Source organism: Taeniopygia guttata, chromosome Z (assembly GCF_048771995.1).
Source record: "Taeniopygia guttata chromosome Z, bTaeGut7.mat, whole genome shotgun sequence".
Lineage (NCBI taxonomy): Eukaryota > Metazoa > Chordata > Aves > Passeriformes > Estrildidae > Taeniopygia > Taeniopygia guttata.
The window spans coordinates 81,946,585-81,967,905 of record NC_133063.1 but is presented as its reverse complement, the minus strand read 5'-3'; the positions used below and the strand labels follow the sequence as shown (position 1 = coordinate 81,967,905).

Below are 21,321 nucleotides of genomic sequence, written 5' to 3'. Positions count from 1 at the left end.
ACTGTCTCACAAATGAAGGGTGTCCTTGCACATTTCCTGTGCAATTATCCACAAAGACCACTAATAAAGAGTTCTTAATACCTGCAGTCCTTTCTTGTGTGTAAATGAGATATTGTCTGATTGTACAAAATCACAAACAGCAGTCTCAAGCCTTCAAGTGATACAAAGAATGAACCAATACCACAGATGACACCACCATAATGGTTTGCAGCTAATGCAATACACAGGAAAATAAAAAAACACCATTATAAAATGTAAGATACAGCTACAGATCTTTACAAGTAACACAAAGTGCAAGTGTAATGATATTTTTATATGTTTTATTTGCATGCATTAGCTGGGAGAAATTATGCTTTAAATATGCTCCACAGTTGTGTAATGTGGTTTTAACAGTTAAATTTCTGTGTACTTCTTCAAATAGTACCCCTAGAAGCTACTACTAGTCTTTGGCTTCATTTCCTGTCTACCTCAACACAGACACGCTCTGCCATGGTGACCATAAACTGGAGAGTGCCCGAGTCACCAACATGCAGTCTGCTGCTTGTGGCATGGTCTGTCAGCTCCCGGAGTCAGGGAGGTCACCAGCAGTGCCCCAGGGATTGGCACTGGTGGGAGGTCCCCACAGCTGCACCCACCCTGCGCTGGGCAGCCTCTGGCACCCGCCTGCAGGAGGGAGGGTACAATGCTGCTGTCACCACCCCAGCTCTCACCAGTGCAATTTGGAAGATCCTGTCAGCTGGCACAGGAGATGCTGTGGATGAACGGGGTGTGCAGAGCAAAATTTGGTGGGATGAGGGGCGGACACTGTCTCTCCCAATGTCTTTGAGGTTTTTGACATGGTTTCCCAGAACCTCCTCCTGGAGAAACTGCCAGGATGGGAAAGTGGGCTCACAGCAGCCTTCTGAAACTCAGCAAAGACAAATCAAAGTCTGGCCCTTGGGAAAACGTAATCCAGGAGTGCAACACAAGGTCGGATCAGCCTGTCTGGTAGGAAGGTCTGTTGAAGGGACCCTGAGGGTGCTGATGGACACCAAACTCAGTGAGACTGACCAGCGTGCTACTGCGGCCCAACAGGATGCTGGGCTGCATCAGCAAAGCTGCTGCCAACAGAGACAGAGAAGTCATTGACACACTGTACTCAGTATCTGTAACCCTGTGCTCAGTTTTGGACCGCACTGTGCCAAACAGATGTGGACAGGCTGCAGAGGCTGGAGAAGGACTGCAAAGATGAACCACGGGCTGGGTAGCTGCCATACGAGCAAAGGCTGAGTAGTCTGAGTTTGTTCAGCCTTAAGAAAAGAAGGTTTAGAGGAGACCTTATTGTCATGTTCTACTCATAGAAGTGTGCCTGCAAAGAAGATGGAGACTTTTTTTTACAAGGAGTCATGTGGAAAAGGTATGGGGTAATGGGTACAAGTAAGTCCTAGGGAGATTCCAGCTGGATACACAGAGAAAATTATTTGCAATGAGAGCAAGTAGCCACTGGAATAACCTCTGCAGGGAAGAGCTGGATTCCTCAATGCTGGGCACTTCAAGGATCTGTCTGGGCAGGGTATTGGACTGTCTTGTCTCAGCCATGCTTTTGCCAATAAAGGTTGGACCAGACATGCTTAAAGCCCATTCCAGCCTGGAAAGTAGATTCTACATTAAAAAGGTAGTTGGTGACCCAACAAAAACATTCCTCTGTATATGCATGTATTTCATGGTTCTGCCATAAATGTTCTGGTACACTGGAAACTGAACAAAATTAAACAGCCAAGATTTTACTTTTAAGGAGAAACAGTGTAGCCCTTTTCTAATTGCTGTAATTAATTAGTGTCACCCAAACATTAATAATTTATTCTGCAGTAAACTTAGCAATCTACAGTACAACTCCCCTGATGCTGTGCTTATCACACAGAAGCCTTTATTAAGCACGTGTGGGTGAATCTCCCTGCATGTATTTGTGTTATTTCAAAACCTGATTTCACTCAGTGAGAGGCTGAGGGGATGACTTTTTGAGCCGCATCACAGAGATTCTTGCAAAGATCTCTTGAGCTGGAGGGTTTGTTGCTGCAGCTTCGGTTGAGACAAAGGCTCCAGGAACATCCTCACCACACCAGCAGGTGAGGCTGACCTTTGTGCCAGTTTTTCTAATCTCACTTAGTTCTTATTTCCATTCCATCTAATGAGATAACTGCTCCAGGAAAAGAAAAATTATATATATTATATATATACACATATATGTATGTATAATCCTTAAATTAAATTTAATTTTTAATTTAATTTTGTTAAATAAAAATTAATTATATTTTTTAAATTTCATTAAATAAAAGTTAAATATTTTATTATATACATTTTTATTTGATTTTTGAATTTATTTAATTTTGCGTATATATAAATATATGGGGAGAGAGAGAGAGGAAGAGAGAGAGATGGCTAGATCTCAGAAAATAATTTTGGAAGACCACTGTATCCAATGTTTCCTCTGCTCCCAACAGCCAGATGTTGCAAACCAGTGGTTTCCATGACCCAGTGATGGTGGTCTGAGAGTGAACGCCTGACGTGGCAGACAAAGTCTTGTCTCTCTGTGTTTGCATGGTGCTGCAGAAGCCAAGGGTGGGACTCTCGCTGCACTGCCAAGCTGCAGTGATAGGGAAATTTTCAAGACTTTTAATTCAATAGAAAAGCACTTGTAGACTTGTAGACTGAAACTGAATCTTGTTTTCAAGCAGAGATCATTTCTGAAGAGCTGTGTGACACAAAGCCCTACTGGGGAAAATACTGAACATGTGGATAGACCCTGTCCAGAGGCTTTAAAATTAAAATTTATTTTAGTTTACCAGTTCAAAATAATTTCAATGCTTAAACAGAAATTAATCAGCTTATATGGAATCATAGAATCACAAAATCAATTGCGTTGGGAAAGTCTTCTAAGATTGTCAAGACCAGCCATTTACCCCGATCTGCCAAGACCACCACTAGTCCATGTTCCTAAGCAGGATGTCTACAGATATTTTAAATCCCACGGGGCATGGTGACTACACCACTGTCCTGGATAGCCTGTTTCAATGTTTGACACCCATTTCTGTGAATTTTTTCCTAATATCAAATCAAAACTAGTCGCAGCTGAAGGCCATTTCCTCTCACCCTGTCACAGAATCCCAGACTGGTTTGGGTTGGAAGGGACCTTAAAGCTCATCTCATTCTACCCTCCACTGTCCCAGCTGCTCCAAGCCCCATCCAACATGGCCTTGGGCCCTGCCAGGGATCCAGGAGCAGCCCAGCTTCTCTGGGCACTCTGTGCCTCGGCCTCACCTTCCTCACAGGGAGGAATTCCTTCCCAATGTCCCATCTAACCCTGCCCACTGTGAGTCTGAAGATATCACCTCTTATGCTGTTATCTATCTATCTATCTATCTATCTATGTACACTTAGAAGTATTTGAACATAAATAAGCCATCACTCCCCATGAGTAACCAAGCCTGGGTGGCACCAGCCTCCCCTCCACCTACCAGGTACTCCTGTTATTTATGTAAAAGACAAGAACTTTTTCTTTAGAAGGGTTTACAGAATCTTTAGGAGAGGTTCATTATTATTTTTCACAGTTTCACTTCCCCATCTCTTTTTGACTTTATTCTCTTTAGAAAGGAAGGAAACACACTGAGGATGCACACTGCCTAAAACATTTCTTCCTTACATACATACACGTGTGTATGCATAAACATTTACATGTGTTCTTCACATAACCATGCAGAACCATGTCCACTTCCCCACACCCCAGCCAAAGGCACAGATGGCAAGACAAAACCGCGCGGGATTCACAAAAATTACTGGATTGCACTACTCCGCTTTTAGGTAAAATCTCTGAAAGAGACCAAGGAAAAGAAAAAGAAAGGGAAAGGGAAAGGAAAAGGAAAAGGAAAAGGAAAAGGAAAAGGAAAAGGAAAAGGAAAAGGAAAAGGAAAAGGAAAAGGAAAAGGAAAAGGAAAAGGAAAAGGAAAAGGAAAAGGAAAAGGAAAAGGAAAAGGAAAAGGAAAAGGAAAAGGAAAAGGAAAAGGAAAAGGAAAAGGAAAAGGAAAAGGAAAAGGAAGCTTGTAATGTGATTCTGCTGGTGCTGTAAAAGAGGGTGTCCAGGGGCTTGGACAGGGAGGCTGCTCACTCCTCCAGTTGAACTGAGGGGTCCCTCCACTGCCAGTTTTCCTCTCCTGGAGGTACTGTGTCAAGCAGTGACTGAGGGCCTGCTCTGTTACCAGCACTGGGTTTACCTGGGAGCACACTGCTGGCACCCTACACCTGCACCATTCCCTGGATGCCCACCTGCACCAGCCAAACCCCTCAAGCACTGTCCAGTCCCGCCTGCTGCCATGCCCTGTACCTGACTCTCAGGAAGGCAGCCTGTGCACCAGGGCTACCCTCCAGCTCCAACACCTTCTTTTGCCACTGGAATGTGGGCACCAGTTGTTACCATAACACACTCAATTGTTCTCAGCAGTGCTCCAGCAAATAAAGCCATTAATTACAGCCTTTCCCTCAGCCGCTGTTGGCTGGAGCAGCAATCAATGTGCAACCCCTCATTGCCTGCTCTCAGGGAGCAGAGACAGATGCCATAAAAATGATCCGCAGCCTGCGCTGAGCCCTGCCGGCGGCTGTGCCCAGGAGCGGCCGCCACGCTGCTCTGACACGCGATACCATATTTATTTGGCCTGCCGCAGCCGTGGGGGAAGGCATGCCATTAGGCGATTATTTTTATCTTATAACGTCAATTTACTTATACTGATTGGCTTCCTGCCGCCAAATATCAATTAAATTGCAAATGCCTGCCAAAGCTTATTTTATGTCTCTTTTCACTCATTTTCTTTCTTTCTTTCTTTCCTTCTTTCTTTTTTTTTTTTTCCCTCTCTCTCTCTTTCTCTCTCTTTCCCCTTCTTTTTTCTTAGAGAGAGAGAGGGAGGGAGAAAGAACCAGAGAGCCCTATGTTCAAACATAATTTAGTTTATTTCCCTTTCCATATCTCAAAGGAAAATCTATATCTCCCCCTGGAAGGCCATTTGCCCTCTGTTATTGGGAGCTGAGGTATCACAGCAGTGGGCAATTTGTTTCAGCCAACTATCGCCAGCCCATCAGGACTCCTCAGACCTCTGCCATTTAAATGCAATTGTATCTTGTATTTCCATTTATGATTTGTTTTTAACAGCTGTCAGTACCCACCAGATGAATGGGTTTCAGATCTCACAGAGTGTGCCCACCCCTTCCTGCCACTGCCACCTCCTGTCCCAAGATGCTCATCATCTTGATGATGCAGATTTCTGCTTGTCCCACTGTCAGAGACCCTTGTTAGCTCAGGCTGCTGCTCCCTGACAGTTGTGTCTCAGGAGGTGATGAGGTGGTCAGAGCTGCCAGAGACTGTAAGCTGTACCCATGACAAAGAGCTGCACAAGTGGGCTTTGACACATGGTGAGCACTGGGAGCAGGAACCTATCCAGTGGCTGCAGGTGGGTTCACCTTACTTTGTCATGGGGATGGGGGCTGCACCTGTGCACACCCATTGCCCAGGCAGCGCTTGGTCTCCTCTGACCTGGGGAAAGTCTAACCAAGACATGGGACCTGCTGGCGCCTGCACTAAAGCAATGTGTTAGACGTCGTGTTCTCACTGCTGTGACTTTCCAGAACAGAAGGAGACCTCTGGCACAAGAGCCCAAAGCATCACACTTCACAGGCAAACACACACCCCATCACAATATCCTAGAGCACCTCTGCCCGTGCCTGCAGGGAGAGAGAAAGGGAATGGGACCACATTACACTAATGGGGCTGGAGGGCTTGAGACATGAGGTGAGCATCAGTGTTCAAATCAAATAACTCTGGCAGGCAGAGACTGACAACAGCACTGAGAATTGGAGGGGGACCAAGACGGGTAAAGTACAGTTAAAATGCAACCAGGATGAAAAGGAGAATGCCAGCCATGAATGAAGAACCCTCAGGCGCAGACCACACCTAACCCATCAGAGCACAGCCTCTGACGTCTCAGAGTGCAAGGGTTCACCAAGGGAGAAAACAGATCACAAGTCCAAGAAAACGCAACTACAACCTCTCTAGATGCAGAGGCAGCCTTTACACCTTTCTGTCCATCACTCTGCAATGCTGTGCACGCACACTGGGCCCTTGCGTGGCTGCAGAGGAAGGGGCACAGCATGAGAGCACACACACTGCCACACATGCACCTTCATCCAGCCAAGCACTGAACACATTGTAATCTCCTATCAGCCAAGTCCTACTTCTTACAACTGTCCATAATGAGTTAAAAAATTCTCTGACAATTTAGAAAAATGCAGGTGAGTTTATTCTGGGCTTGCCAGGTATCAAGGTGATTGTCACATCATTGCCAATTGTTTTCACAACAAGGTTTTGGACCTTTTTGTAAAGATTTTGCAAGGTTTAAAAACCTGGGCCCGTGTATTTGAACAATGCAGTCAGAGAGCAAGAGACCAAACTGTGAGGAATGCACCAGTGTACACATACACACCTACAGCTGTCTCTTCAGTTAAAACATACTTACACTGCATGTATATGTATGCATAGTGACCATTTATATTCCATCTGCCCATCTATATAGCTATTACCTGTGTAGAGATGTTCATAAAGAAAAAATCAAGAGTACTAGAAAAGACCTCGTCACCCTTGGCAGTGTTGATTATTGACTGGTTCATTCAGTTCCTGATGGAGATAGTGTGATTGCCTGGAATGTACCTTGCAGGTTTCTAAACCGAAGGCTCCAGAATCAATTTTGTGGTAACTGGTTAGATGTGACCAGCTTACAAACTCAGCATGGATGTCAGGAAGCAAATTCAAGTAGCACCATTACTGTTTTTAAATATCAGGGGTGAGGAAAGGCTCCTGGTTGAGCAAGTCACAGGACAGAGCAGAGATTAACGATTTTGACTATCTTTCATCTCCAAGGTGACGAACAGGTACACAGCAGGCCATGGCTGGTGGTGCAAAATGATGCTGAAGCTCACAGCTTGCACAGGAAGATTTGTCACTCCTGAAGTGAGGACAGCGCCAACAGCTTCTGCTGGGTGAGACTGGCTCGGCTGGAGAGTACCACCTCCTCTGCTGTCTGAGAGGTCCACTCTTCCTGGTGGCTGCGTGCTAAGGGCAGCCCCCACCCTATGCCAGCTTCCCTCCGGATCTCCCCAGAGAGGGGCAGGACAGAGAATATGAGCTTCTTGGAAAGTTTAGCAAGAACTTGTCCTTGGTGGTCAGAGCTTCCTGCCCCAGTGGTGACCAGGGGAACCACACATGGATACTCTACTGCCAAACAAATTTTCCACTTCTCTGAGCGATGAAGTAGCACCAGTTTCACACTCCGGAGTCAAATCATCGACTCAACAGCTCCACTTTCATCCACGACATCCTAAGAGAAAGCATTCTTGGAGATTTTCTTCAGCTGTGATAAGGATCTGGAAGGGCAACTCAGCATTCAGAAACAAGACCAAGGTGTTCCAGAGGTTTACACTGATTTGACACACCAGATACTAACTTCATGTGGAACCATGACATATTCCAGCATCCCCACATCCTGATATCATTCTTTAAAGTAAACTGGCCCTGTAAGGTGCTGTGGTGCTCAAACCATCAGGTACCAAGTGCTGCTGCAACAAGTATCATGTAGGTGTAAGAGAGGGAGAATAGGTAAACTGAACAGTTGCACAAATTTAAAACTTGAAGACACACACCTAATGTTCCAAAATAATCTTCCCTGGATTCAGGCATGCCTATAATTATGTTCCTCCCATCTCTGAGCACTCATAATAACAGCTCTGGGCCACTCCTCATTGCCATCCAAGGCTATGATAGCTGGGGACTGTTCTTTGTCCCCTGACTGGTGCTAGGCAGAAAAAGACAGACTCTGCTTTACCACAAACCTCCCTCTTCCAGAAATGTCAACTCCTGTGTCCTCCTGCCCAGGAGGACAGGATATGTGTGAGAATATGGAGAGAATGGCTAGGTGCTCATTCTCAAGGAACCAACTGGAAACCCAAGGAATCAGAGAAGAAAAAGATTGCTGCATGACTATTTCTTATTAGTTGACGTACAGACAAAAAAAGTCAGGCACTGTCAAGCATGAAATCTTATTGGGACAATAGAGATGGAATTGCTACTGCTGACAGCAATGTTTACAAGGGCATGATGTGTCGATGCTGCACAGCATGAAACCAGCAGCCCCATCTAGCTCTCTGAATTGTAACAAGAGGCAAAATATCCCACTTGGGACAGATAGGAATTGTACCACCAAAAATAACCTCTCAGGTGTAAAATGCATTACAGGTGGATGGAGGAAAATGCAGAGGAGCCCAGCTGGCACAGCAGGAGGCTCCTGAGTGCTCTCCAGCCAAAGCATCAGCAGCAAACATGGTCTCTGAGAGATTACTTGCCACTGGGTTTGAGGGCTTCCCATCACCTCCAGCCAAGAAAAGGTGGAATAAAGAGAGCAGGAATGTGCTCCTCACTGTAGGCTCCAACATCCAGCCAGAAGGTATTGCTTAAGTGTTTTCAGGCAACATGCAAGATACTGGACCATGTGCCTGCCTTCAGGCACTCTGAGCCCTGTTATCAGACTGCTGAGAAACCAGTACCACTTCTGAAAGGTCTGAGTTTTTTGAAAGCTTCCACCACCAAATCTGTCTAACTTAAAGGAGCTGTATACAGGGCAGCGTGGCAGCTGAGTCCAAGAAGCCCTAAAACTGCTAATTTGGAGACCTCCTAAAGAATAGTCTAACAGTCAAATGTCCCAGGTGCAGAAAATTGTATTGCAGGGAAAGTGAACACAGAAGGAGTACCTTGACTGCCAAGTTCAACAATAATTACTCAGAATTATAAGGGGGGAGGCTGAGGCATGTTTAGCCAATATAAGACATGCCAGTGTCTTCACCTGAAATGCTCAGCCACCATGAAGCCTCTGCTGTGCACACTTGTGCAACAACTGCTCACATATTTTCCCTTAGGGTTGTGCCTTCTCTGAAGCACTGAATGCAAAAAGAGGATATGTATCCTGGCCATTAGATGCAGCAGCGTGGGGGTGAGCAGTGCCCGCTCCAGCAGAGCTATGTGACAGCTCATCAGGCAAAACCCAGCAGCCCAGCAGTTACTGCAGCATCAAAGGGAAATGAGGCTCTGCTGTGTGAGATGGCCACCACTCAACCAAAGCTGTTCTTACAGATGCTTCCTCGCTGTAAGTTTGCTTTCTTCATACTTTGTTGACTAAAAGTTTATGTGAATCATGTAAAGCACCTGAAAGAAGCACCTTGTGATGCCATCATGCCCACAAAGGCAGCATCCTATAGACCTTGTCTGCTCTGCTAATCAGCATCTCCAAAGTACTGATCTGGCGGAAGGTGTCTCTGCCCATAGCAGGGGGTCAGAGTAGAAGGCCTTTAAAGATGGCCTTCCAAACCAAACCATTCTGCAATTCTATGATGCCAGGTCCTATGAGGGACATATTTTCCCTGCCTCTGTGATATTTTGCAGGGTGTCAGAGAACCATAATGACAGGCTGCAGGAAGTTTCTAAACAATAAGGTGCTGATGGTAGATGCACATGCCTACTCAGTCTGTAACCAAAGAAAACCAGAGAGCAGCTGATGTAGCCTACAAATGTTTCACTGCAGCCAGCACCCCCTTACAGAGCTACAGGGAAGCAGTTTTATGAAGATGGAGTGTCCATGTGATCAGAAGACCCCATCACATTTCACTGATGTTGGTACCTGAGAGAATTTCAATACCTGAGCTCCATTGTAGACATCTATTTTGCCATGCTCAAATCAGCCAGATCAGTGTGCAGCTGATAGGAGATTTAAACTGGATTTCTTTTCAATGTAAGTCATCTCAGCCAAGAATTCTTGGTTCCTAACCTACATCTGTAATATGGATCTGCAGGAGCAAAGGATAATCAGTCTCCAGCTAGAGCTGTAACCTTACAGGAATTATCATAGCTATATGTTGACTACAAATATCTCTTAGCAGAACTTCAGATAAGATAAAACATTGGCAAGCTCCACACTCACATCTCATAGTCATCTGAAGAAAAGACACTGTTTGCTCTCAGAGGACCAGCTGCTCTTTGTCTCTGAAGTGATGGGCACCATCATGTGGACAGTCTCTGTTCTAGAAGAACAACCCACAAGACCAAAGAAGAAGCTGTGGAGGCACCTCCCTAGCTAAGGCTCATGAAGAAAATGGAGACAACAAAGGCCGTGGCTCTGAAATTAACTCCAAACTCAAGAAAATTTGCTCCAGTTTTATAGGTGAAGTGCACTGGCATGAGTGCACTCCTGTCATGACAGAAGAGCTAGAGTACAAAGAAAAATACCTCAGACCACTTGAGGCAGACTACATGGAAGTACACACAAACAGGAAAGGTCTAGCTGAACATCTAATTGAACACCAGATGTAGTTGAAGGCTCCTGCCCATGGCAGGGGGCTGTAACTAAATGGCCTCTAAGGGTCCTTCCCACTCAAACCATTCTGTGATTCTGTGATTGTAGGAATATGAAATGGGAAAACAAGTTGCAATCAGTCTTGTTGCAGAAGTGCATCAAAGCAACGGTGCAATACTTCATCTATCAGACACTCCTCAGTCCTACTGGAGCAGGTAGGGACGCCCATCTCTAGATTTTTCCAATTAGGACTTCCTTTTCCATCTGTAAAATCTTCTCAAGTGAAAAAAAAGAATAAAAAGAGGGATTTGGCTTTTTGCAGCATATCTGGGTGCACCCAAAATACATCTTTTGGTGCTGGCTGATGATGGCTGTTGCTGCTCTGCCTGAGCTGCTGGATGTCTAGAGTCCCAGAGAGTCACTGAGCAGGCACAGGCTGCCATGCCTCAGGAGGTGCAGGCCAGGCATACAGCCTGAGCACTGGGGGCTGATGACACATTCCCGTAACCTACTGTAAATGCAGGTGAACCCAGTGGGAAGAAATTATGTCTGACTCCAGTTCAGAAGGCTGAATGATTTCTTTATTATAACTATGCTATAATACATTCATATACTATTAAAGGAGATACTAAAACTAAAACTACAAACTTGCTTTTCTATCTCACTCCCAACTCGTGCCCCTCTCTGAGAGCCCAGCTCCAGGTGGGTTGGATTGGCCATCAGGCTCAAACAATCCTCACCAGAATCCAGCCAAGCAAACACCCCAGGGAAACAATTCTCCAAACACATTCCATGTGGGAAAAACAAGGAGCAGAAATAGAAATTGTTTTCTCTTTCTTTCCTCTGTGCTCCTCTATGAAAAAGTCCCTGGGAAGGAAAAGAATGTGCCTGGCACAGCTCCCTGCACATGCTGGGCCAGTGCATGACTTCTGAGAAGCATGTCTTCCCCTGTGCCCATCCCTAGTCCCATGGCAGAGCAAGCCCTGACCCAAGGTTTGTGTTTCAGCACAAGACTCAGCAAGGAAATTGCCACCTTTTGTAAGCACTACAGCTCACTCTGAGCTCTACCATATCCTCATCGCTATGTCATGACAAAACTGTAAAGGGGCTCTTCTCAAGGTCTGGCACATCCAGGAAATACAAACAGCCTGCAGGTATGAATCCAATACTCCTGCAGATTCAGTTTGTCCAGCAGTTTATATAATTAGCTAAAAACCACACCAAGTGCAAAATGCAGTCACCAAGCCTGATGCAAATAATCCCAATGAGACTATTCTGCAAATACCAGGAGAGGGCAAAATGGGCAGGATTCAATCAATACTGCACAACCACCTCTAGCAATGAAAAGCCCTCAATGCAAAGAACACACACAAAGGACATGGCAGAAAAAACGGAACTGGAGAGAGCTGCCAGTCTCAGGACACCCCCATTTTCTGCGTCTCACTGATTTTGCTGTGTCTGCTCACCGGGATCTTTGTGATCAGCAACAACAGCAATTACAGCTTACAACATTAACTCCAGAGCTTCCCAAAGCACCAACAGAAAGTGGTTTTCCACTATCACTCAGGATTTTACGAGGCTCTCATTTCAGTCAAGGAAATAATTCTGATTTTAAAATCCCAGTAAGCTTGAATTGCTTGAACCAACTGCGACAGCAGCAAATTTCAGTCCCTACATGATAATCCTGGTACCAGGGCTGCACTTTGTGCAGCCATGGAGAAGGCACCTGACCTGACATTACCTGCAGAACTGTTAACTTCTTCCCTAGGGGCAGGAGCACGCTTAGGGGGTGTAGAGAGACTCTGGCCTAGCCACACCCTCGCCCTGGTGGTCACCCCACCTTACAGATGGAACAAGACAGTGGAAAACCCATTACTGCTTCTGGCACAAGAGAAAGCCTGACACAGAAATACGTGACGCTTGGAGAGCTCTTGATATTGACAGAGTTGCCAAATCATTTACCTTATGCTTTGGTGTCAGACCTGTGTAGGAACATAGCCCCTGCCTCTTTTCAACCACCACCCATGACTGGCCAAATCCCTCTTCCAGGGTAAAAGAGGCTGAGACACTGCAGCTCCTCCAAGCTCTCCTCATCCCAAAACATGTTTGAAGTGCAAGCATTTGTTTTAACAGTGCAGATGTATGCTGACCCAAGAGACACTGATGTAAAACAGGGAAAAAAGGGAAAATCCAGCATCAGACATCACGATACGATGTGTGTGACCCTCCTCTCACAGAAGCACCTTGTTCAAGAGCGGCATGTGAAGGAAAACAGCCACCAAAAAGCCAATCTTTTCTTGATTTTGTTCTTCAGACCTCTCAAAAATTCCTGTCATAATTTTAAAAATATAGTACTTATTTTGAAAGTTTTTGAGTAATATAATTTACCCATTGTAAAGCAAAACTTTTATCACTTCTCTGTTTATACATATATGTGACAGATGCATTAGACACATAGATACATGCTCTGTTCAGGCACATAGGTACATACATGCATTGTGACTGCACCTCAGCATCTCCTCCTGTCTGGATTCTACTGATTTCTTGATAAATCAGAATTATTCATCTTGCTCGTGACTTTTCTACTTATTTTATGTTAGCATTTATAACAAACATGCATCAAAACTGACAAGTCCTGCTTTTCCACAAAACTGCTTCTTCTTTCAAAAATGCATTCCTAGAAAAGAATCCTGGCCAGCCCCAGTACTGGCACCATCAGGATGATCTGACAAGTTACCTACCCCTAAACTTAACTGAATTTCAGCTAAATTTATATGAAGAGGTTGTTCCTTGAAAAGCATGTAGCAGTTGACAGCTCCTGATGAGAACAGCTGGAGCTACAGCAGGGCTGTAAGGAGTGGTGGAAATCTGGGCTTTTCATTAACACAGCTCTGAGAAAATCCCTGCTCCACTGAAGCCGGTCGCAAACTGGCAGGGCTTCACCTCAGAGCCAGAGGAGAGCTCTCTAGAAAACACAGGCCCCAGGGACCACATTAGGAGAAAAGTGACAAACATGCTTGATGTGCACACAAGACAGCTGGTAACCTGCTTGCTCAGAAAGGGCAGCTGCACTGGCAGGGAGTTTTCCTGTGCTGAGCTGTGGACAGGTGAGCGTCACTGATGGCCAGGGCAGAACCAGCCCACCCCTCAAACCCTCAGACAAGAGGCATGGGGACATCTCACCTGGAAACAGCTGCCCACCAGCCACTGCCATCCACGCCGCCGTGGCCACGTGCACAGGAATCCCACAGAGGTCGTGAGCTGGCAGCAGAACACCAGAGCACAGGGATGCAGGCAAACCCAGTGCCAGCCTGCCAGCAGCTCAGGAACACAAGCCAGCTGGGACACACACTGACAGTGAAGAACGAGGATGCTCCCCTGTCTGACAGAGCTGAAGGTGGCACAAGGAGGATCTCAGCCCACAGGCTCTCTCACCTGGCGCGGCAGAGCCTGGTCTTTCCCTCCCCAGAATTTTGTCCTGCCTGAGCTGTGCTCAGGCAAACACTTTGCTCTCAAACATCAGAACAGCTCAATTTGGAGTCTGAAATGGCTTTTTGTTTCATTTCTGTGAATTTAGACATGAAGAACTTTCTCAGAAACTGAGGCTATGTTACTTTAATGCTGCTGTAGTAGATATCTGAGCTGACCTATATTTATTTTTTTTCCTTAGAAGTTAATGAGGAATGAAATTTCAAAGAGAAATCCTATGCCAGCTGAACCACTCCTATTAATGTCTGAGATGGCTGGATCACCACCAATGAGCCCATAGATTGAGGGTAGTTCTTGGAACACTCAAGGGTTTAATTCTTAAATTAAACTCCTCCTTCAGACATCCAGAAGCTACTCCATCCACAGCTCCTCCATCCACATCCACGTGTGACACCGTCACTGCTGGTTTCAAATCACCAGCACGGCCAGAGCCTGCTGCCATGTCAGCACATTCAGGATGGACCATGTCAGGTACGGAAAAGACAAATGCAAGAACTGAAAGAAAACTGCAAGTGTTGTCAGAAATTATGTCCAAGAACCGAAAAATGAGCTTCCAATGAAATGTTAAAAAATAAATAAAACTTCCCCCAAAAGTAGATCGCTGCATACATGAAGCCATCATTGCAATGTAATAGCAAAGCCCACATCAAGCCCTGTTTTAGATTATAATATCAGTGTCTGTGTGGTGAGGGAAAACCATTTCTTCTGAAGAGATAAAGAAATAATGGGACAGATAGCGTAAGCTATTGTGCAACCCCCAGAATGGAACCCTGAACACCAAGGACAGTCTACATCAGCAGGAGAAATTCAGATCAGTAGTTTGCAACCCTGCAAAACCTCATGCCCTTCAAAAGCTTTATGTCATTGTAGCCACTGGACTCATTCCTTGGTAACTTTCTGGGGGTAAAGACAGCTCTAGTGAGTAAGCACTGCTAAAGTGGGGCCAGAAGCCACTAAAGTGAACTCCTGCACTTCCTGAGGACTCTGGAGGGTGTGTTTTTCTCTTTCACCTCTGTGTGGGCTTGGACATCTCCACTTGTTTAACCTGATTGCAGTACAGAGTGAGTTTTTTGGTTTTTCTGTATTTTCCCACTGCCTCTTTTTAGCTATTGCTGACTCGGCACTGGGATCTTTCATCCCTGGTGCTCCACATAGGCATCTCCCCAGTGTGCCACAGAGCCATGAGGCACAGTCTGCCCCCTTCCTACTCACCACTGCCCAGACAGACATTTAAGTCTTTCGACATAATAAACCTGAAGTTTCTATTCGCAGGTGATTCTTTTTCTCTCCATAACCTGCTGTATTTTTCCTCTCAGTGTTTTTCTACTTTTAACTGTTTCCCTTGCAGTTAAGATTCCCAAAGGGTTTGGTCCTTGGCACATCACTTGCATGGTGCAGAAGACCCCAAGAAAATGCTGGAGAGGATACCATCAATCCCCAACACCATCAGGCTCTGGTCACTATCTGAAGTGAGTTGAGTAATAGGGACTTAATGTCAACACTGGACTTCATCAGTGGTAACTTTATGCACTGAACTCCCTCACCTGCTGTCTGCACCATGTGTTTTTCTCCTGCTGATGCTGGGAGTGTGGGTAGGCAGTACAAACACATCTGTGGGCTCCGTCACCATCCATGCTCCTAGGCCAGCACCATGACCCCTCATTCAGCAAGTCCCCCCTCATGGAGATACCCCAGCACCCCAAGTCAAAAGTGCCTAAACCGACTCAAAAAACCACAAAGAATAGATCTTGGGTGGGTAGACAGCCCATCCCTTCTCAGGAGGGGACAGGGCTTTTACACCAGACCAGATGCTCACTAGAGGTGCTTGGGATGAGCAGGACACCGGGATCACACACAAAGACAGCACTGACTGCCAGGAAGAAGGGTGCCTGAGTGGACAGAGGAGTCTCACATCCCTCTGGTTCCCTCAGAGACCAAAGAATCTGGTATCTGAAGGAGTATGGTATTTCTATTACCAGGGTACCCACAGTAAGATCTATTTTACCTTCATGGAAATTTGGAAAGCCATATCTAGAAAGGGACATTTATACACTCATTACAAACTTCATGGCTGGCAGGCCTCTCTTGATAGCCCTGGGCCCTCCAGGGAGCTACAGGCTGGCCCAGCAGCTCTCACCAGCAGGGCTTTGCCACGGCACAGAGCTGAGTGATGAGGTGGGAGCTCTCTGCTGTCACAGGCAGGACACTGGGACCAAGAGGGCAGAACAAACTTATGTTTGTCTCCACCAAAAGGAGGCAGAGCAGCAGAAAGCCCCCAGACACTATCCATCTGCCACATGTATTCACTGCAAGTCATGGCACAACTTCAGACAGGCACAGAGATGTGGACGTCACACCTGACTGTTCTGGGAAAAGCCTAGCACCAGCTGTGGTTCTGGTGTTCAACTTTTAAAGAAGTGGACTTCAGGCAAAAGCAGAATAAATACTTTACAAGCCTTTCTGGAAACATCCTGGAGTTGATACCTTGGCACATTGTCCCTTGACCACAAGAGGTGATGACAGAAGGACCTGGCAGAACTTACTCCATGTTAGGCTCTCTTTGGAGGCCACTGACCCTTTCATGCAGTCTCCCAGACATTTGTGCTCACAGCCCTTCAAACCTCTGCCTAGATGTGAGTGTAGTTTCTTATTTCTGTCCCTCTGGGAAAACAAAATGTGTTGTGGAGGAAGGACACAAAATACAAAAACACTCCCTCATGCTGAGTGGGATGTTTTGCTTTTCTCTGTCTCTCTATCACTGACATGTCACTGACTTGGCGAGTTCTTGCCCACCTTTGTCACTGCCAAGCAGTTCTCCAGCTGACCTCCACAGTGGCCATAGTGCTGGTGTCACTGGAAATATCCCCACCAGCTTCCATGCATGGCTCAGCACCCGCTTGGATAGCCAGACATGCCTGACCCAGGGCATCCCTCATGAAAACATAGTGACTGTAAAATGGGCTGGTTCTATGAGACACTGGATTGCACCCACCATTGTGTGCAATCCTTCTCATTTCCTTCTCATGTCTATTAGTGTCCCAACCCCTCTTGGAGCCTTTTTCTCTCAGACAGAAGGCTGTGACCCAAACACCTGGGAACATACCATATCTGTGATTAAAGGCATTTCTCAAAGAGTTCAGTCAAGGAAAGAAAGCACCAACTCTTACATCATCACACCAGATGCTGACAGCAATGTTGGATTATAGCTGGTGAGAATGAACAAAATGAAACAACTGATACGAGTGGAAGTTTCCTGACATACTGCTTTCAATTCCCCAAACTCCTCCACTGGTGGGAAGTCTCTGTTAAGATTGAATTTTAGATTCTCTGCAGCTCTTTGATGCAGGTATCTAAATCTGCCTAACCTCTCCTGCAGCAAGGAGCAGACCCCTGTGCCCTGTGTGGCACTTTGTTGAGGATGCCCTGCTGAGTTTGGGCAGACCAGGCCACGGAGAGTTTGCATCAGGCGCTTATGGTTGCACAGGGCCTTTTGCTGGAATCAGCTGCATCTATAAAGGGGAAACACAGACCAGCTGGTGTAGCACAGATCACATCCTCACGAGGAAACAGCCCCTCCTTGCCGCCGTGGCTGCACCTGAGCTGATCAGTGACAGGACGCCCCTCTGTGCCAAGCCCTGCATTAGCTGACACCGGCTAAAAGGTGCCAGCTTGCACACCCCAAAACTGTGCCAGGGCACTGATAACCCTAGAGTGGGTTTTTGGGTTTGTGTTTCTTTTTTTCCATGAGCTGGACTTTGGTGATCCCTGTGGGTCCCTTTCAGCTCAGGAAATTCTGTGATTTTAGACATAGCAGAATGGGCCACATGACACTCATGCCCATTGACAGTCTCTGTTTTAATAGCATGCAGGTAATGTTAGGGACACAACAGAGTCATGGACTTCCAGAGAAACTGCTGTCTATAGACAGATTTCAGACAGACTTAGCTGCTGTTACTGTTCACTTGCTGCCCCTATTACCTGTTGGTGTTGAAGATTTTTGACATTTCTGTGTCAGAATTGAAGGCACAAGCGTATTTATGGAAGGTCAGGCACTCACACCCCAACACAACCTGAAGCAATTGCTCCAAAAAGGCATTATTGCCCAGTGGGGAAATACTGCTTTGCATAAAGGAAGGAAGAGCCAGAAGACTGGAGATTCTTGTAAATCCTCCAACTCTGCTTATGCTGCTTCATAAGCCCACCAGCTGCCAGTCTCATCTCTCTGCAAGAGTACAGGAAAAAAGATCCTTCTTCCAGCCCCAGGCTGGCCCTGACAGCACCCACAGCTGCAGCACAACACAAAGAGCAGCTGCTGATACCGAAGGCAGAATTTGCATATAGACATACGCAGAGAAGCTCAAGCCCTCTAACACCAGCAAGCAGAGCATTCTGCACAAGGTGCAGCAGAGCTACACCCAGCATGTAGGTGCCAGCATTGTCCCCACACACTCCCCTTGGAAAGGACCACAGGCACAACATGATTCCCACGGAGCACAGGCTCTTTGGGATGCCGGAGTCCTTTGATGAAGAGATGTCACTCTCCCGTAAAGACAGTCCCAGCACACAAGGAGATTCCAGCTGAGAAGCACATCCCATGCCTCAAGCCTGCATTCTTGCTCCAGGATCCCTCTCAGCTGGCACAGCACAAGCACAGCAGTTGTTGTGCTTACGTTTGGGCATAAGCCGTTCTGACATCTCTTCCACACCTGCACAGCTCTGCAGAATGGAGACTAGGGCTAGCAAGGAGAGGAGTGAAGGGAGAAGGAGGGTTGGGCTCTGCCTGGCTGTGCACTGGCCCTTCTTCCCCCGTCATTCTCAGTGAATCCTCCAGAGCACTTATGGCCCAGCAGTCTCCTTTTTCCCCAAAACATGTCCTGCCCCCAGTCTCCTACGCACCCACCTGCAGACAAGTGTCTTTTGCTCTATTCTCAGTGCTCAAAAAGGATTGCTTAACCTCACTTCAGATAGCAGTGACTTTCAGTCAGGAGGTGCTCAGCACTTCCCAAAATACGTCAGGTGTCCATCATGCAATCACCACTGCTCACCCGACCAGCTGTTGCTGGTGCAGTGAAACCAGCCCCTGCATCTTGGCTCTCAGCAGTGGATGAAGCATTCAGCTTGCTCTGACTTGAGGTCTTGCTGCCCTAAAATAGACCCCATTGAGAGCAGGCACCCTGTCATGGTCACTCTGTGCATTCCTATCACCCATCTGCACTTCTACAATCCTTTCCTGAGACGTAGGGCAGGGTAAATTTGCCACCACTGCACCTGAGGAGGCAATTTGAGGGCAGAGCAGCAAGGTGGCTGCCTGGCATCCTCCACTGCTGGGGGCTGCAGCAGCTGCCTGTGTTTCTCTGCCTCATTACGGGACAGCCTGCTCCTCATGCCAGTCTCCAGCAGCATGTCCTTTAACCAAAAGTGAAAGCAACTGATCTCCCACAAAGGCACATCTGCTCCAAGTCCATATTACAACAGCGGAAAAAATGACACCTTCAGCTATATAAACCAATAAAGACTGTCTGATTTGGTTTGCCCCTGTTGCTACCCAGCAAGCTCCCCACTGGGTTAAATACTGGTGACATCTGCTAATAAAATGTCAAGAGTGAGGAGAACAAAACTGATTACTGAATTATAACCAGTGCTCAGTGCAGCTGGAAGGGCAAGTCCATCCCACCTCACCCCCAGGCTGAGGGCAACCAGGACATCTGTACAGCACTGCACAGCCAGTGGCTGCAGGAAATGTGTGCAGGGAGGCAGAGCAGCAGGCACTCATCTTCCAACAGCTACAGACAAAGGACATAATGCGAGGGGCCCTCTGCGGAGAGAGCCTCCCCAAAGTCGGGAAACGCTTAAATTACCTCTGCTTCTTGGGCACCCACATCGTGATACAGGCCAAATTAGGTGACATGCTTCTCCTCTTTATATCAGAGGAACATATAGGATATATGATCTTTTTATCAGAGCCTTGGGACAGCCCCACGAGCACAATGCACCCACACACACACATCCAGAAGGACCTTGTGGTAAGCAGGATAGGGAGGGTGTTATGGATGCTTCTAGGGTGCCCCCCTAAGAGACAAAGATGTTGGAGTACCTGACTCTCCAAACCTGCAGCCCTGAGCCAAAAAGCAAAGCAGTTACAAAAGCAGCTTAAACAGCCTGCTGAGGACAGCATTATTGTCCAGCCTAGGAGCTCAAACCCCATGATTCATCCTGCCAAATTGACGGGGGTTGCTTTAGCAATCACATGCTCGTTTCTGAACGTGAACTGAAAGAAGCTGAGGAGGTTCTCAGCTCTACTTCTGGAACGGCTTTTGCTTTTCAAGGAAACAATTCTTTTCTCTGCAGTTAAAGCACCATCTTCTGACAGGCACCCAAAAAATGGCTTTGTGGCACTGGAACCATGTAGGATCAATACAGACAGCCTGTCTCCCAACCTGGCTGATAAAATATAAAACTTCTACCCTACCTGCTTTAATGCATATATTTAACTATGCATTTATAACCTGGATTTGGAAAAAAAAAATTAGGTGTATAATCACAGAGTTAAGTAGCAATGGTGTTATTTAGCAAGAACCTGAGCACAAGGCGCTTTATACTTCCACCATCAAATTAGTTCCCATGTGGCTGAAATTGGCCCCCCAGCCTCTTGCAGTTTCTCTCCCAGTTCAGTAAATCTGGGTCTACTCTGCAACCTGATCATGTGTTTCCACTAAAGGATGCACAGGCACGTGACGCTGTTCCTACAGCTCAGGCACCAGGCTTCTGATTTTAGCTGTGTTTCCCCCAAGGGTTGGGGGCAGGTTGGGGTTGCCACTACAGCTCCAGCCTACCCCCCACCACCCCCTCCATCCAGGAGGGTTTGGGCAGCAAGGGGCAGCGCAAGGATCTGGACCTGCACTGTTTGCAGGGCACTGCTGGATCTGCACCAGCAGCAGGAGCTGAGGATGCTCCTCAGCAAGGGGCAGGAGGCTGATTCAGCAGGAAAGGCAGTCACCCCTCCTCCACATGCCCTCTGCACCCCCAGCTGAAAAAGCCCCACTACAGTTCTGGTGTCCCCTCTGCAATACAAATTTTGCCCACAGCCATGGCCTCAGCTTCTCTATGTACACATTTCCAAAATGAAAGTAATGCTTTAAACTGAAGGTACTTTAAAGAGACACTAGCAGAGAATTTATCTTCTTGTACCTTCCATTCCATCTCCAGTGCCTTTCTCTCCAAAACACTATTTTCAGTAGGATGCAGAACAAAACAGGACCATACACCCTGTGGATCTGAGGAGTGCATCAACAATATCCAACCCCAACTGGACTGTGCTTATTTCCACCCTTCAAGACTGACAAATGTCCCTGGTGAAGCAAGTCCTGAGAGAAGCAGCACAGCAGATGTCTATGCAGTTAATTTTCTGTCACTTTGC

At 46.7% G+C, this 21,321-nt stretch overlaps 1 protein-coding gene across 3 annotated transcripts in view; it reads right to left on the bottom strand.

Annotated features, from left to right (window-relative positions):
• Positions 1-21,321, bottom strand: part of PAX5 (paired box 5) — a 138,441-nt gene that overhangs the window by 98,312 nt on the left and 18,808 nt on the right. The window lies entirely within an intron of this gene.